Consider the following 17,295-nt stretch of genomic DNA (forward strand, 5'->3'; position numbering starts at 1 on the left):
CCCCCCCCCCCCCCCCCATGTGTGGAATAGTAAGCACAGTAGCAGGAATTTTGATTCACAAATATTCATTGTATTCCTCCTCTCCACTCTTTTATTTGGTTGAACACTATGGGCAGAGAGCAATTGGTTTATTTATGATGCAGTCACATTTATTTTCTCTTTACCCATTGTGCTTCTCCTTTTGCTTATTATGTTGCTGGGACCCTGTCTCTGAAACCACGTTGTCTAGAGAAGTGAATGCCTACAGTGTCTGCGAGTTTAAGCTGGCTTCTTAGAGCTGAATTCTAGGCAGAAAGCAGTCTGTGAAACTCCATCTGAATGTTTCTAAATATCCTTCTTGGAGTTTTCTTTTTCAATCGTATCTCATGCCATGTGTACCAAAAGGAGATGAAGGGATGGCTGCAGAGTGAGCCCTTCAGTATGAACATTTCCACTACTGAATTTTGGGAACAAATTCTTTGAAAAATGAATTTGAACTTGGGAGCTCTCTGAAATTACATCCTTATCATTCCTCCTTCACCAAGTCCAGTTACACCAGCCAGAGTCCCTCAGCTGTGACCTTCAGCACACCCTTCAGTGCTAGCTTGAGTCAACAACTTCTTAATCCCTTTCCAATAACATCCAGAAACTTCTTTTCAATAAACTTCCAACCTTCCCCCAGTAACACCTGCCAAAATTTGGCATGATAACAAAATAGACAAAATTATTCTGCTAGAACCACCTTGCAGGAGTAAGTCAAAATTATAATCATAATAATAATAAAAGCTAAGTACCCCTTCTAAAACAATTCTTCACTCTTTTTAGCAGTCTCTTATCAGCTACTTTTATATTGAATATTCCCATTTTTCAGCTACAGCTGCACCTGATCTCCATTTTCCTGTTTGTGTCCCCAGAGCAACTACACTTGTACGGTATTTTGTCACCTGTTGAAAACAAAACAAAACAAAGCAAAAAAAAAAAAAAAGGAAACCCCTATGAAAGTTTACAAATGCCTCCATGGAGGTAGTGAGTAACAAGGGAGGCATTTATCCCTGCTGCTAGGCCAGCAGCAGAGGGAAAACAAACAGGCTGAAGGCTTCTGTGAATATTGGTGATGCTTCTGGCTAGATGGCAGCAATGGCCAGTAAGTACAATCGGCAGGGAGAAGGATTTATTTTTGATTATATTATTATTATATTGCTCCTTTAGCGTGGCGTAGAAGGGGGAGCAGGGGCACTGGTGTGCAGGGGGGGGGAATCGCTGCCTGCAGATGAGGCCTTTGGACAGAGCTCGGCCGCGAGCAGCAGGGCTGGGAAGCCTTAAACAGTCCCCTAGCAGGAGGCTGCGGGCGAGGCTCAGCCTCACCAGTGTGCAGGCTGCGAGATTGCTCTGCTGTCTCCTGGAGCCTGCCAGCAGCAGCGTGGTTTTGCCTGTTAAAGAGCAGTTGTCAGAAGGATGGAGGGAAATAGTACTCCAGGACGCCCGAGGCACACGGGATCGGGCCCGCAGAGCAGGTACAATCGCATATCCTCTGCAGTTCTTTCTCAGTCTGTACTTTGTTCTGCCTTTTACAATTTCACCAAAGTAGCACACGAGCTTGAGGTAACCCACGCACCTTTTGTACCCAGGGAGTACATCTCAAGGCATAATGGGGCACATTTTCAGCTCCGTCCCCAGTGTTTTAAAAACGTGACTGACTTTATTGTCAGTGACAGCCCCGTGTGCTCTGAAAAAACTCCCCACCCCCAACCCCGGTGCCGTGTGTCGAACTTGAAGGGTTTGTCATGTTGCATTTGTTTCTATTTCTGGATTGTTTATTTTCTAACGAGTTCTAAAGTCGTCTTCTGGATAAGCGAGGGGGCCCTATAAGAGGTATGTGGTCTCCAAAGCAGAGGCAAGCCGACTTATTTATTTCTACCTCACAAATTGTTTCTACCTCTTTACAGACCTGCCCTAGGAATACATTAGGAACTTACATTTCCTATTCATGTCAGTTGTAATTTTGTGGCCAAACCCCTGCACAGAGAATTTGGAGGTTCTTTCAACCCAGCTACCTTGCCCTCCCTGGAGGGCTGAATGGGTTTGTCCCCAAATAATGGGGCATAAAAGTGCCAAGGGGATCTTAGGTGACAGACTTCACTCAGTATATGCCCCAGTTGGTTTCTTGTAGCAGTAAACAAGATGCTTTCTTTTACCACTGGAATTGATGAAACAGGAAAAATCTAGACTTGCTATCCGTTCATATTTTACCTCTATTAATAAGTAATTAATTAAAAAGAAACTGATGGTCCCATGATGGACTACTAAATATATGCAATGAAACTATTGGCATTAAAAAGAGATTTGACTGCAGTCAAGCAGTTATTTATAAGATAAATAAATCATGGAGGCCCCAGCTGAGATAAGCAATGTATTGTGTTAGGTGCCGTACAGACACACTTCGGGAGGCAGATCTAAACCTGAAGAGCTTGGAGACAGCAGAGGCAAAGTGTGGACAGAGAGACAACCATAAAGAAAAGAAATAACTCGCCTTGGATGCACAGGCAGGGGCAGAGCCAAAGAATGAAGGCAAATCCCCTGCCTCCCTAGTCAAACCCGTTTGCATTTGTCAGGCGGGTAATTCACTGTTATGTGTATTGGAGCCATACTGTCTCCTCCCATGTAGAATGAATATTACAGAAGGCTGTGGTGAGGGCTGGTTTGCTCTGGTACACTGGAAAGAGGGCTGTCAGAAATCTACTGCTTGCAGTTGCTAACTACAAAGAGTTAGGAGCCATCCCCAGAGAGGTGACACCAGGTACACAGGAACATGCCCATAACCTCAGCCATCTCCTGTGTCTGAGCCCTCTCCTTATGCTCCTGCAGCCTTCTGCTGGCCTGAGGTTCACCATCAGGCTGCCTCCAGCAGCCAGCACCAATGCCTGGTGGCTAGACTGCCTCCGCACCTCCCGAGCAAAGTCTGGAGCTGATGGACTCACAGTTTAGCCCTTAGATTTAGATCGGGGTAAAACTGTTGAGCATAATATTTTACTTACTGAAAGCTGCTAGTCTTGGATATGGGTTATCCAAAACTATGAAAAGCAAACAAACTGGGGGAAAAAAAGAAAAGAGAAATGTTTTGGAAAACCAAAAAATTTTGGTTTTGTATTTCTAAACAAGATTCCTGGTTTTGTTTTGAAACAAAGTCTACTTTAATTGAAACGTATCTAATGCTACCAAATGGCTACACCATTTTATAAAACTTGTAGGTGTTGTTTTTCCTTTCAGTGTTCGCAGTTTGGTCAGCAACCCAAATAAATCAGTTATTTGCACAACTCTGATTCTAATTAGAATGTAGGGCCCTGGGGACTTGGGCTATATATTTCAATACAGTACATATTTATAATGCCAAATACCCTCCAAGGTACTCCATATATAATAATAGCAAGCCATCCAGTACCCTGGGGATATGAGGGCATTGGGGAAGACCCAGTGCCTTTTAGCTGATAGTTTTTTATTTTCAGTTGTAGTTGTATTTTGGAGGGTATTGCTTACAAGATAAAATTTGCATTTATTTGAGCTACTTAAAAATGGGATTCAATGCAAAGCTATCATTAAAGGGAAATAAAGCAGAAGAAGGAACAAAAGACACATTCTCAGCAAAGTTTGGTATGCAGACACTTTCAGAGATCCTTGGTGTCACAGGAAAATTGTCGTCATCTCACTTTAGCACACCCCCACTCCCCAAATCCTGGAGACCAAGCAGGTACGGGGGCTGTTTGTAAAGTGCTGTGATGCAAATGCTGGTCAGCTGTATTGTTGGCTATTTCCAGACAAACCTTGCAAACCTTGTTAGATTGAGAAAGTCTTTCAGGACAGAGTAAGGCATTGGCTACTTAGCATCATCAGTCTCATTCATCTTGCTCCTTCTTTGCAGAATTGCCCCGCAGTCTGAGCTCCGATCCACAGGGCACTCTGCAGTGCTGCAGCCTGCTATCGTTCTCTGCGCTGCGTGGGGTTGATGCGTTTTTTGACTCAGCCCCAGTCTCAGCTGAAACATTCAGGGGTATGGCCTTTGCAGTCTTTCTCTAATGAAATTAATTTCTTCCTGTGAGCCCAATTGGCTTGCTGGGTTAGTGACAGAGAAAGATGCCTGTAGGATTGCTAGGCCTTGTCTGCTAAGGCCTTGAAGATCAGGACCAACCTTTCTGCTGGAGAACTCTTCAGCATTCACTTCCCTTGACTGAAGAACAGTAACTGTAGAAAGCACAAATACTGCTGCTTGATCCGGTGACTGATTAATAGGAAGCCCTGGATAAAAAGTTAGAAACAAGGTTTGCCCAAGCCCTCTCTGACTCTCCACCTATACTCCTTGATGAGGTCAGCTTTGTGCATTGTTTCTGGAAATTTCTCTTGGCATCAGTAAAGGCCTTGCATTGCTGTGTCCTTGGCTCCAAAACTCGGGGGCATTGCAGGACAAAGCAGGGGTCTGCTCCAAGCCGTCAGATTTCTCTCTCACTTCCATCACCTTTCAGCTGCCACTTTTAAAACTATCTGCTAGTGGGTGCCATGAGATTCAAGATAAACAGATGTGGTAGAAAAAAAAGGGTAGATGAGACGGGTGGGAGTAGAGAATTGTGTAAGAATTGTATAAGGGAGCTGAGAGCACGCCATGGAAGCATGTGGGAGAATGGGCAAACATACACATGCATGTAGAGAGTAAGGAGCTGCCTTCATTAGTCTTCATTTGTTCAGGATTTCTGCTGTTGCGTTTTGGCAGTCCTAAATCATTAGTCCAATCCTAACACTCAGACTGTTCGCAGTGTTAAACATTGCCTCTGAGACTTGCAGCCTCAAGGAGAGGTGCAGGAGCATGGGTTCTCCTGCTGTTGCAGTCAGTACCCTGGTGTAGAAATTGTTGGAAAAGTGGGATTTTTACTACTGGTGGATGCTGTTTTCTTTGTGCGCTGAAGACCAAGCAAAGGCTTGTCTAGACCAGAGCTCAGGGTTACTTATTATCCTCATAATCCCTTTCCTGTTGCCAACAGCAGTGGCTGATGTGGATAAGTCAGGAGGGAATGCTCACATCATGGGTAGCCTCTTTCCTATGAACTTCATTAAGCTTTGGACAATTAGCTCAAGATGTGTGATTATTTTGTTTGTTCGAACAGCAAGACAAGCAGAGTCTCCTCTGAGTGTTTCTTTCAAGCAAACCAGCATGACTGAAAACTGGGAGCTTGCCAGAAAATGTTACGTGAAATAGTAGTGGCAGGTTCATCTTAGTGTGGGCGGAGAGAGAGCTGTACCCTCTCTCTTACTACTTCAAACATGCAGTGTCCATATGCCGTAGATGAGCTGGTTTAGGGATGGAGTATGAAGGCTACTACTCGATCTACTTCATGCAGACGCTGTGTGTGTGCTGTAGATAGATAGTCTGGTGGAGATGAGTATCAGCTGTTGATGCAGTCCAAACACGCCACATCAATATTCAGTGTGCTATAGACAGCCCAGTTTTTCTCCTTTATATTTACTGTTAGTACACAGAGCCAAATACTACCAAAAAAAAAAAAAAAAAAAAAGAGGAGGGGAGTGTCACATGATTAAATTAATTCCATTAATTATTTAGAAACAATCAAAGGAAATACAAGACATCTGGCTTTAAGCCCAAACAACTCATGGCACTGCTGTTGCCTTGTAACCTCATCAGCTCTTAGTCCAGTCATCTCTCTTCTTCTTTCATTAAGGACACAGGAGATGGCCCCCCTTCTTTCCTGCCTTATTTCTGGCAGCTTGGAACACAGATCACAAGACTGGACTATACAGTTGTCTGACTCTGTGTGTAGAAAATCTGATTAGTTCTACGATGAAAAGGCACCCCCGCACACATCCCTATGGTATACAATAGTGTTTGATTACCAGTGTGTTGCAGCCATAGGTCGCGTTTCTCTCTTCATCTCAGCGTCGGGAACTAGCTGCTGTAGGAGGGAAAATACTGTTGTTACTTCAAGGGCTCAAAGTCATTAAACGTGCGTGTTACGTCGGGCGGCATACAACATATATCCCAAGATTGTGTAAGGGGACTGTGGCAGCACCAGAAATAGAGCCTGGGACTTGGGTTACCCAGTTCAGTGGCCTTGGCATTCTCCTTTCCCTGGCTGAGGCCAGTGGTCCTAGCCTTTGTAGCTGTGGCCAGGCATTTTCCATTGGAATGGTTTTTCAGTGGAAATTCTCTTTCTTGAAATATAAATTTTCCTTGGGAATAGCTCTTTTACCCAAGAAAAGTCAAGGCAAGTATTTCCCAACTGCTGGTTCTGGAAGGCTCTTTACTCTTTTTTTCTCTATTTTCTAGCTAGTTAACAGAAAAATTCCATTTCAGTTATTTCAGAGGGAAATTTTTGTGGAAGCACCTTATCGTGGGAAAAAAGACCCACATTTCTGTTTTCTCATTCCAGGTCAAGAGCAGAAAGCTTTTGCCCCCCAGCCCCAGCGATTACATCTTCATGATAAGATAGGGCCATTTTCTGTTCATCTCTGATCCTCGGTTTTATTAGTATAAGTAATTTAATCATGCAGTTCTCATGTTCTGTAGCTAAATTAGTACATACAACTTCCTAAAACAGTTTTACATTTATTGGGGCAAAACAAAAGTTCTCACTGGTCATGAGGATTCCACTTCTCTGTGTACTGGCGAATGTGGACCCATTTTGATTAGTAGCAGCTGTGGCGAAGTCATTCTCATTATGTCTACTGTTAGTGGAGAGGCAGTGACTTTCATTTTCTTGCTTTAATCGGAAAAGCATAGTTTCACTGGCTGTTGTTCCCTTAATGGTTGCTGAGAGTTGCATTGAAGAACACTTGTTTTATGAAAAGGCATTGAAACTTCTATCACAGTAAGGATATCTAGGCCGTCTTTGCCTACTCTTGACTACTGTTTTGAGGATGCACATTCCCAATTATCTGTTAAAAAGTACCCCTGAAATGAAATAAGCTTCCTTGGCTCTGAAAAGCTTACTTGAGACTACTGCTCCCTATTGCTTGTACTGTTCCATAGCCTACACTTTGTCCTCAGAGAATGATGGCATCAGATGAACATATTGGCTGTGATTTTTCAAAGTATGCAGTTACCCGCATTTGGTTCCCACTGCATTTGATGTGTGTTAACACTACCTTCAACAAAGGCAGTTAGGCCCATGCAGAAGGCTTTAAAAACAAAACCAAACCCCACTTCTAGCACCCTGGGCTATTTGCAGGCAAGGACATATGTTGTAATTGCTTATGCTGCTTTACGGAGTGTTTGTCGGAGGGGCTTAGCCTGCTCCATGAGTAATAGTGTAGTTCATTTTGACAGCATGATAGGTATATTTCTTTAATGTTTTCCTTTTAAGTTAATCATATGTTTTCAAAATATTGTATCCCTTGGAGCTGAATTTAAACAAATATCCTGTGAAATAAAAAAATCGCTCAGTGTAAGCTATTCCAAGATTTCGTATATTTATTTCCTCATACTGAAGGAAATTAATTTTTTTGTCCTCAGAAGCAGTCATTATGTGCAGTTTGTTGTTTATGTAAAACTTACATTTTTCTTCCCTTTTTCTTCTCTCCCTTTACTTTGCCTTTTCCTAACATCTACATGGCGTGCTGATGGCAAGAGCAGCAGTGGTTGGCAGTTTTCCTCAACTTTGCAAGAGAGACAGAGAGATTTGGTTGGAATGAAACCTTGCTCTCCGAACAGTCTGCCTGAGATGCAGCATTGAAAGGTATCAACTCATTTTCTGTCTTAAAACCAAAGATGAAAACCACAAACAGGTAGAAATTTCGGTGCCAAACCACCTGTTGATTCACAGCAGAAAAGCCCTTTGGCAATACATTTTTCACTGTTTCCAGTTGGAGCGTTTGTGTGGCAGGTACCCACAGTATCTGTCTGTACCTGCAATTTCGGTAAAGAGGCTGATTCAGTTGGGAATGTTTGGACTGAAATTTGGGTTATTAGATGGACAAAGACTTTTCTGATCTTAGGCTTTTTTTTTGATTAGAGGAGCATACATCACTCATATAAATTGCTCCGGTATTGAAGGTACCAAACCTGAAGTCACCTGCTGTGCATCGTAGAGCAAAAAGAGATTCATTTAAAGTGCTGTGTGTGGAGAGTCCAGATTTGCAATTGCATCATATCCTGGTGTATGGTGAAACTGTGAAAACAAAAGTTGCGCAATACCCTGTTATTAGCATCATTTCTTCATCTTCTGAGAGCATTAGAATTCCAAAAATCATTCAAAATCAAGCTAAAATGTTATCCTTGGACTGCTATACATATGCTCCCTGTGACATGTGCATTACAGAAACAGCCACTGTGTTAATATGGCATTAAGATTTTGGACTCCACCCACAAAAATTAATAACATCCTTGAAATAAGAGCGATGTAGGATGCTGACACATTTAAGTCCATATGTTCTTGGACATGTGTCCTCCAGTGCATGATAGAACTAGAATTCCCAGATACTCTTATTTTTCTTATTTCCTGTAAAGGAAACTAGGAGAATGTAAATGATGGCAGGCTGGCAAGCTTTGGCCCAAGGAGAGCTGTACAGCAGAACCATATTTTACATTTTTGCATGCTCTTATCTGTTTTATTCTGCTAGTAGAACTAGTTGACTTCCATGGATTTGCATAAGTGTAATTTAGAACAGACTTGGGCCATGCTATTTATATTTGTGCAGATTGCTTCATGTTTGTGAAACAGTTATTTCCTGTGGATCTGCAGCATTGACCAGTGTTGTGCAATGCTTTCATACGTATATATGACTGGTTAAAACACAAAATGTGTTTGGAAGCAACATGACAAGGACCAGTAAAAGCTGCGCAGTAACTGAGCTACCCTTGGCTGTCCATATAATGTCCAATTAATGTGGTTACTGTGCTCTGAAGCCCTTCCAAAGCTGAATAAGACATTCTGAAGCCTGGCAAAATACACATTTTTTCCCCAAATTTTCTAAAGATTCCCATTACAGATGCTACAATGACATGAGGACACTGTAATCCATATCTTCGGTAGCAGTAACAATGAAGAGTGCGAAGTATATCCCCAAAATCTGAAGGTGTGAATTCTAACCATCAGTGAACCGTGTGTGAGAATTCTATGTAGTAAAACCTAATTCTGTGCTGAAGGGGAACACTGTGAACTCCCAGCATAAAATAAAAGATGTTCTGTTCTCTACTGCACTATCTTGAGCCAAACTCAGCATCTAAAAGCCAAGCAGGGTTCTTTCATCACAAGTCATAAAGATGCTGTAAGTCAGATTGTCCCCTCGGGCTATATTTTGACAATGTAGTAAATCGAGCTTTAGGAACTTTCTACCAGATCGAGAACTCTTGTCACCTCAAAACACAAAGCATGGATGCATTATAAATTCATTCTTTCTGGTGAAGATTTAAAAAAAAAAAAAAAAAAGTGGTTTGACGTTTTGACTTTATAGCAGCAAGCTGCATGCCTTACCCGGTATCTTATGTTCCCTGCTGCTATCACTAAAACATATAAGAGCAGGCAGAAATGGGATCTCATGCCCTCACATGATCCAGATGAAATCTGCTCTGTGAAGTTAGCCATTAGTGCATAGCCTGTTAATGTTGTTAATGATCAAGCACCATCAGCTCGGTTACTCCTCTGCATTTGGTTGTCTTCCTGTTGCTCCCATATTGCACCAGCCTACCCGGTAAGGTTGCACAGGCAGCAGTAAGAGCAAAATCTCATCTGTGTTCAGAATGGGATTGGAAAATATGTTGGATTTTGTATACGTGTATCAGCACCTCCAATTCAGTGAGCTGTGCTGAGAAGAGTGCAAAAAGCGAAGTCTTGTTTCTTTCACTAAATGAAGCCAGACTGATACAGGAAAAGTACAAGGACAAATTCCTTTTCATATAAACACTAGAGAAGCTAAGGGACAGACAAAGCTTCAGAGTTTCGATTTTAGTATGAGTTTGGCCAGAATTAAAATTCGTCTAAAATTCTTATTGTTTTCTTCTGCCCTCCTCCCCTTTCTTTTCTGTGTTGTGTGATGAATGCATCATGCCCAGATTTTGCAATTGTAGCTTTGTGCTTAAAAGCCACACTGACACAATGAGTGCCTTTACTGAATTATATTTCAGAACTCTGGGAGTTTGTAGTTTGGAAAGGCAGAGCTGCTTGCAAAGTTTTCAGAAATGGTGTGCACTTGAACCTACGCGATTTCCTTTGTCTTGGAGGGCCAAGGTGATTCTCCATCTGATGATCTTGGTCTCCTGGAATGTAGAGGGGAAGAGGAGGGAAGAACTTTCCAATGATATTGTTGATAGAGCTATCTTTAAAATATATTCTTTGGAGTTTTGAGAAGTTTTTTATTTGCTTTCATTTTCTCTCTGACCTAATTAATTTTATGGGACCTCTCCATGGACACAATTTATGTGACAAATGAATTACATTAAAATGTGCTGTCATGGTTTGAAACCCCTTGTTTATGGTAAATTTAAGATATTTCTGCATACTTTCCCGCTATAAATAGTGATCTACCAGTGATACTTTGTCTTCTTTATTTTTCAGATAGTTTGGAGTGTATAGTGACTTATTGTCTGTATTAAAAACACTAAAAAAATATTCATAAAAGGGGAAACATTATTATAATTCAGCTGTGGTTAGCAAAAAGAAGTGTCACTAACTGGGAGGTTAAATTCTCAGCTTAGTCTAGAATAAAAACTTTAACCAAAAGTCCATGTGTTGTAGGAAGGAAAAGGACAGACCATTTTCATGGCTGTATTCGGGACTGTCCCATCTGCAGCATTTTTGTTAACGATGCTATTTAAACCTCTGAAGCCCATGAATCTTTTGGATACCTGATCATGCCCCCCCTTTTTTTCGTATCTATACAATCTACTGACTTCAGTAAGATAATGCACACATTAAAATATTTACCTTCGGCTTCCAAGGCTGTATGCACTTTTCTGAAGGATTAGAGATGTGAGGGATGTACTGCTCCTGGAGAAAACAATAGATGTTTTACTAACAGGAGCAGGAGCCGGTTTGCTGTCATTCTGGGCCCAAAATACAAGTTTGGAATTTACTTGAATTTTAAAAAAATCTCCAGTAGCATTACAGTTAGGTACTTATTCCTGAGGCTGGAGGGTGACACTAAGTTTCCTTTTCCATAGAGAATGAAATGCAGAAAATAGTTTAAATGGGGATAAAGTGATGCTCAATAAATCTTTTAACAATTATTGCTTTGGTTATATAGAATAATTCAAGGAAGGGAACTTTTCTGGTAAAAAATGCACTAAGCAAGGCAAAAGATCCTAGCATTAATTGATCAAAATATTCAAACCAGTGCTTAGAATTAAGGCTATGCCCCAGTGCTGTATAGAGATGCTGCGTGGGATGTCTGTGCCCTGTCACAGGTTTTGTGACCACAACGTGGCCTGGCTCCGCTGGCCAACCAGCATCCTGAGCAGGATTTGAGGAGCATCTTTTGTTAACTGAGATGAGCTGTGGAGCTGGCAAATTTGCCTAAGGGAATGATAGCAGGGAAAGGGTATTGTGCCTGATTGTGCCTGGAATGTATTTTGAAACACTGGATGCACTTTTTTTTAAGTTTTTTTTTTTTTTTTTTTTTTTTTTTTCTCTATTTCCATCCTGCATTCCCTGCTTTTATAAAGGACTCCTAAGTAATTTCAGAATTAAATTACCTCACTAGCAGTTTTGTGGCCCTCATAAATATGATGAAGACTGACTCCCTCTGTCTCACTTTTTCTTGTGGTGCTTAACTGTCTTATGGCACGTTAAAAATCTTCCTTCGGCGTCAAGACAGCATATTTCTTTAGTTAAAGATAAGGTTCAGAGGCAAATATAAAATAGTTATTTATGTTAGATCTGCACTACCTCTGACTTCTTTTTTTTTGCGATGGTAAGTTATTTTCCTTTCTTTAGATGGATTAGAGAGAACGTGGTGCTGTCCCACAGTCCCCAGCTTTAATTTGAAAATGGATCAAGTTCAGGTTCTGACACACTTGGCAGAGCACCATCGTTTTTCTACCCCTCCCTCAATCTGGGCCATAATTGTGGATATCCTGTGGACTGCAGCCCAGAGACTGCCAGTATTGGGAGCATACGGAACGGAAGAGATGATGGCAATAGCTGCGTAGCTTGACCTGACATTTGCCTTGTTTCTCAGCCGCAGAGTGCGGTGGGGGGAGCAGAGGGTCTAGTGTGGGCTGCAAGAAAGTCCTTGTGGTTTTGAGGTACAGCTCCCCTGCCTGACTCGGATATTGATACTAGGTGCTGTTGGCTTTTTTTATATATACATACAAATAAGAGGTGTTTTAAATGAAGAGAAAGAAAGCAAATAGATAGTCATACTCTAGGCAATTCCACTGCTTACAGTGAAGTTGCACAGGGGATAGATGTTAACCCCATAAAATCCCTAGGTCACAGATAGCCTTATGACAGACCCTGATAGCTTTGCGGAGACAGATTATGTCAAGCCCTCAAATTTGGAAATGTAGCAATTCCTCTGTAGTAAGATTGCAAATGAACACCCATTTGGAGATTGCCAACATTATCACAGTTTGTCAGGGTGATCTCACAGCCCACAGAGCGCCGTAAGAGATTGCTTTACAACTTCTGAAAGATTAGAGTGTTGAAGTATGTGACACTGGAATGATGCTTTGATGCCTGGCTTTGTCAGTCAGCCAGACAAATAAATAATATCCACTTTTTATTAGTGTAAAGCATAACAGGTAATGTAAATGTATAGAGAAACATTTCCTTGCCGCAGCTACGCTGAGCACTCAAATGTAGGCTAAACGAAAATGGGATGTGTTAATGTCAAATCCTTAGAGCAGGCAGTTGCATGCGTACGCAGGTCAGTAGCTGGAGTACGGCACTTATTACTATTTCAGCAGGTAGTACTTTAAAGCATGAGCATTATTGCATGGCTAAATGAAACAGCAAAAATAATTTGTCAGTCTTGGGTTTTGGTCATCTACTGAAACACAAAAACCTATGTTCTAGTGAATGAGGAATGGAGTTCCGGCTAGCAAGGAGCTGGAGTGCAGAAGCCTTGGGTTCCACTCTTCACAAGAAAGCAACACAGCTGTGCAGTTAGGAAGTGGCATGGAGGTTAAACAGCAGAAGAGTATAAAATTCAGCATTTCTTCCATGGCAGGAACTATGGAAAAGCATTTGGGTAACGTGGAGACTGTCAGAGTTTTGTTATGAATTTCAGGTACTTAAAACTTTAGAGACCAAGGTGAGAATAGTCTCAAAACATGTAACTGGCCTTTTGACTTTCTGCAACAACTGAATTTAATAGGCTACCTTTCTTCCAGATTTGTTCCAACATTCAGCCCAGGTTTCCATAAATGATATGTGGTCTGAAAACCACTTGTGGGGCCTCAGATAGGAACCATTTACATTGTAAAGGGTTCCAAACAAGGCAAATGTGTCAGTCCATGTGCCAGTCCTTAGCAACAGATCTGATTTATGTCAGCTCTCAGCCTTTAGATGTAGAGCTTAGGGATATGGTTTAGTGGGGACTTAGTGTTAGGTCAGAGGTTGGACTTGATGATCTTGAGGTCTCTTCCAACCTAGAAATTCTGTGATTCTGTGATTCTGTGATGCTTTAAACTTTGTGGAACCGGAGGTCTAAGCATCACGTTTGTTGCACTTGTTCGTTCTTACACCATTACGCTGTAGGATCAGGATCAGCTACAAACTCCTGCATCAGTGATCCACCTGCAGGTAGAAAACCATCATTCTGCAATTGTCTCCTGCCTTGAGGCCAGATCATAATTTATTCTTGACCTTAAGAGTTTTTGCGCCTATTTCTCCATCCTTATGAGCAGCAAAGTACTCACAGGTACCCAAGTATTAGTTAGTGATTGCTTGCACAAACCTTGAGAAGCTTGAATGAAAGACCCTGTGTAAGGGCATAGAATTTTTATGACTGTTATTAACTGAATGCCTAAACCTAGACAATGTATTTGCACATGTAAGTAATTATGATGCACTTCAAGGCATTCTGTTTGTAATGCTTTGTAATGCTTTGCTCTCCATTTCCTACAAATCAAATTACTGAGGGATAGATTTGATTTCCACATCATTTTGAAAATATTTTCTTTTTCTTTTTTTTTAATTTCCTTTGTATTATTTTTTTTCAAAGTTCAGAACACAACCAACTGTGACTAAATGCATAAAACCAAACAAAAAACCCCTAAAGTATAACAAAATTAAAGACAGCCTAAGATGATATGCAGCAAACAATGTAAATCATACCTAACAAACATGGTTGTAATAATATACCTTATCCATGTCTGATCCACTAATAACAAATACTTATTCAGAGAACAAATAACTCATTCTTCTTCTTAGTGAGAGAGGGAGAGAAAGGCAAGCCCCAAATTCAAATTATATCTTGCAGTCTAAACAAATATGAAAAACCTGCCAAATCTTCTTATAGAAATCCCAGCAATCTTGTATTTTCATTGTATCTTTTGGGAACAATAAGATTGGGAGGAGGGGGAAAAAGGCCAGTTTTCACTGGGAATGTGGGGCCTGATTTTGTACCTTTTCCATGAGAAGTCCGTACTGCCTTCTGTTGAAAAGTTTCTGTTGCGGATACTGGACTCAGACCAAAACCAGAAGGCACAGGCTGGGGCTGCTTTTAATAATAGGGGTTTTTCCCCTCCCTCATGAAAAGCTTCTTCAGAAATGTAGGCTTGACAAGATTTCTTTGAGAATAAAGATTGCTACTAGAATATAATTAATACTTTCCTCTCTGCAACACGGCCAGATAGGTTTTTGCCATCTTCCCATTTCCTTTCTGGTTGCAGAAGTAATTATTATTTGTTTAACAGAAAAACAGCATCCTCCCTGTCCTATATTCAGGGTGCATCACCATCTTCTTCAGTCCCCTGCAGCACTTCATCGGGCTCTGCTTCACTTGAGTTCTGAGCCGCGAGTTGCCACTGGTGTGGTGATGGCAGGAGTACTTGCAGAGGGGCAAAAAGGCAGATTGTCAGGTATCTTGCAAGCCGTGGTATACCTTATGTGTCATGCAGTGTCCATTTGTCATTTGTGACCAGATCCTGACCCAGCTAGCTGTGATGCCAGCTTTGCCATTTCCCCCTGCTAGTGTGAGAGCAGTTTTTGCCTTATTACTTTCTGATGAGAATTCGTTTCTAATAACATATTTTTTTTAAAAAATGTAAGAAAGATTTGCCTTGCTCTCTCTTACATCAGGGACTTTGGGGTAGAAAACACCTGTCTTCCTTGTGTCTCTTCTGTCGACATTTTTGTGCTTTGTACTTGTCACCCCTTCCCCATGGGCTGTGGTCATTTGTTTGGGAAGAGCTTTAGCTCTCTGCATTTCTACACTGTTGAGCTGCCACGGTTGCAGGGGCTGTTTGCAGGGAGGTGTAGCAGGGTACTGCTGGGTGTCTTTGGATTTTAGCTCCTGCTCTTACGTGATTCCACTCCTCCCAAGCCAGCCCCTTTGCCTGCTCCTCTCCTGCTGCTCCCGCATGTTCCCTTCGCTGTTGTTCTACCCCAAATGCCTCCGTACCGCCTCTCTCACAGGGTGCCCACACCACACACCTGTGGGCTGGTGGTGCCACAGGGCTCAGCAGTGGCAGGGTCGAGGAGAGAAGGCAGGGAGATGCACTGGCCTTCCCTAGCCTCACACCCTGTCCTTCACAATGTCTTGTGATGAATGCTTCGGAGAGAAGAGCAAGATGCTAAGCAATGAGCGATGCCAGAATGACCTAAGCACTTGATTTATGTTGGAAACTTGAGGGGAGTTTCTCATATATTCTCAATATATGTATAAATACCTAAATCATTTTGGGATCCTGCTATGCTCCTTGCCTAGGGTATTATGGTCATGAATTTTACAATTTCCAGATTCTATTTCTTGCCACTATTATTACTTGAGGTTTAAAAAGCTCCATCAGTGCATGGTGCTCCGCACCTATCCAAGAGTATCGTCTGCCTCTTGCAAAGACCCACAGTCCAGTATATGCAGATAACATGAATGCATAACAATAACATAAGGGAGATGAGGAAGATCACTAGAGTGATGTAAGGTAAGGAAGCATTTTTAGATCTTTTTCTGTCGTGAACTTCAGGTAGAATTATATCAGCATCAATTTCCATTTAAAACCAAAGTCACAGAAATTTCTCAACAGCATAGCCAAGAAATATGCCTTAAAAGAGTAACCAAAGTCGAGCTGATATAATATCATGTCCCAGTGTGTAAGATCCCAGCTAACTGCCCCTTAAATTGTTTTTTTGTTAAGGAATACCTGATTCCACCAAAACATGATTTCCTAAAACACCTTTTCCTTTCAGGCTTTAAAAAAGAACCTTACTAGCTAGAATGTAAAATATAAGAGAGAACTGGCTGTACCAGCTGCAGAAACAGAGGTGCCAGCTTCAGGCACGGAGCAATCTCCTAGCAGTGGGCAAGCAGTCCTTACTCCCTTCTCATTGCCAGGGAGAAATTCTTAATGAGCTTTGTGTGCGTTCTCTTTGAGATAATTATTAAATGTAAGATACCCGACCTTTTCCCCCCTGCATGTGTATAACATCCTGACAGGGGAAAGAACCCTTTAAGAAGGATTTGGGAAAGGGAAGGATGTTTGTGGCACTTGTTGTGAGAGGCTGTGGAGGACAAATTGACCTCTGTGGTGGATGGACTTGATGGGGAAGGAGATGAGGTAACAGGAGAAGAAAATGAAAATTTGAGTATAGGCAGAGCCTCAAAGGTCAGACATAGATTAGAATTTATCTTTATAGGTTCTGACTTTTCACTGCAAAATTATCTCTATTCTGAAATAAAGTCCTAGGTATTTTACCCGTAGTGTTTTTGTAAGAATGCATGCCTATTTGTAAAGAGACAAAGTGCCCAGAACATGGTTTAGTGAATGCAGAACATGTCTATCAGTTACATCTCGACTGTATTTTCTATTCTTTCATTTTTCTTTACAGCCATGAGACAAAAAATCTTTGTATTTAAATAAAAATTAAATATCTGATACTGGTGTCATTCTTTGATTAAGAGAGCTGAAGCTATAGGCTTGAGCCTATAGTGCCTGTTGTTCAGCTGGGCTCTGCCGTAGTCAAAATGGCCAAAGCATCAGAGACAAAGAGGCTCCTGGATTTAGCCTGCAGCACAGCTGCACTGGCCTACAAGATGAGAACTGGGTTATACGCTGAAAATGTGGTTGAACTGATGGTGTGCTGGCCCAGCATGGTGTCATCTAAGCTGCGCTGACACCTGCAGTTCATCTTTCCAGATCAGGGGAGGAATTTACAC

General features: G+C 41.6%; 1 protein-coding gene across 25 annotated transcripts in view; it reads left to right on the forward strand.

Annotated features, from left to right (window-relative positions):
• ZBTB20 (zinc finger and BTB domain containing 20) overlaps positions 1-17,295 on the forward strand; it is a 458,760-nt gene that overhangs the window by 282,557 nt on the left and 158,908 nt on the right. For 22 of the 25 annotated variants that reach the window (XR_004747391.1, XR_004747392.1, XM_035314837.1 and 19 more), the window contains one exon: positions 7,613-7,715. The exons of 1 other annotated variant lie outside the window; for it this stretch is intronic. The gene's annotated coding sequence lies outside the window, so the exon portion shown is untranslated. Of the gene's footprint in view, positions 1-7,607; positions 7,716-17,295 lie in introns of all 25 variants that reach the window. 2 more of the 25 variants (XM_035314845.1, XM_035314844.1) reach the window with 1 other exon arrangement.

This window comes from Oxyura jamaicensis, chromosome 1 (genome assembly GCF_011077185.1).
Source record: "Oxyura jamaicensis isolate SHBP4307 breed ruddy duck chromosome 1, BPBGC_Ojam_1.0, whole genome shotgun sequence".
Lineage (NCBI taxonomy): Eukaryota > Metazoa > Chordata > Aves > Anseriformes > Anatidae > Oxyura > Oxyura jamaicensis.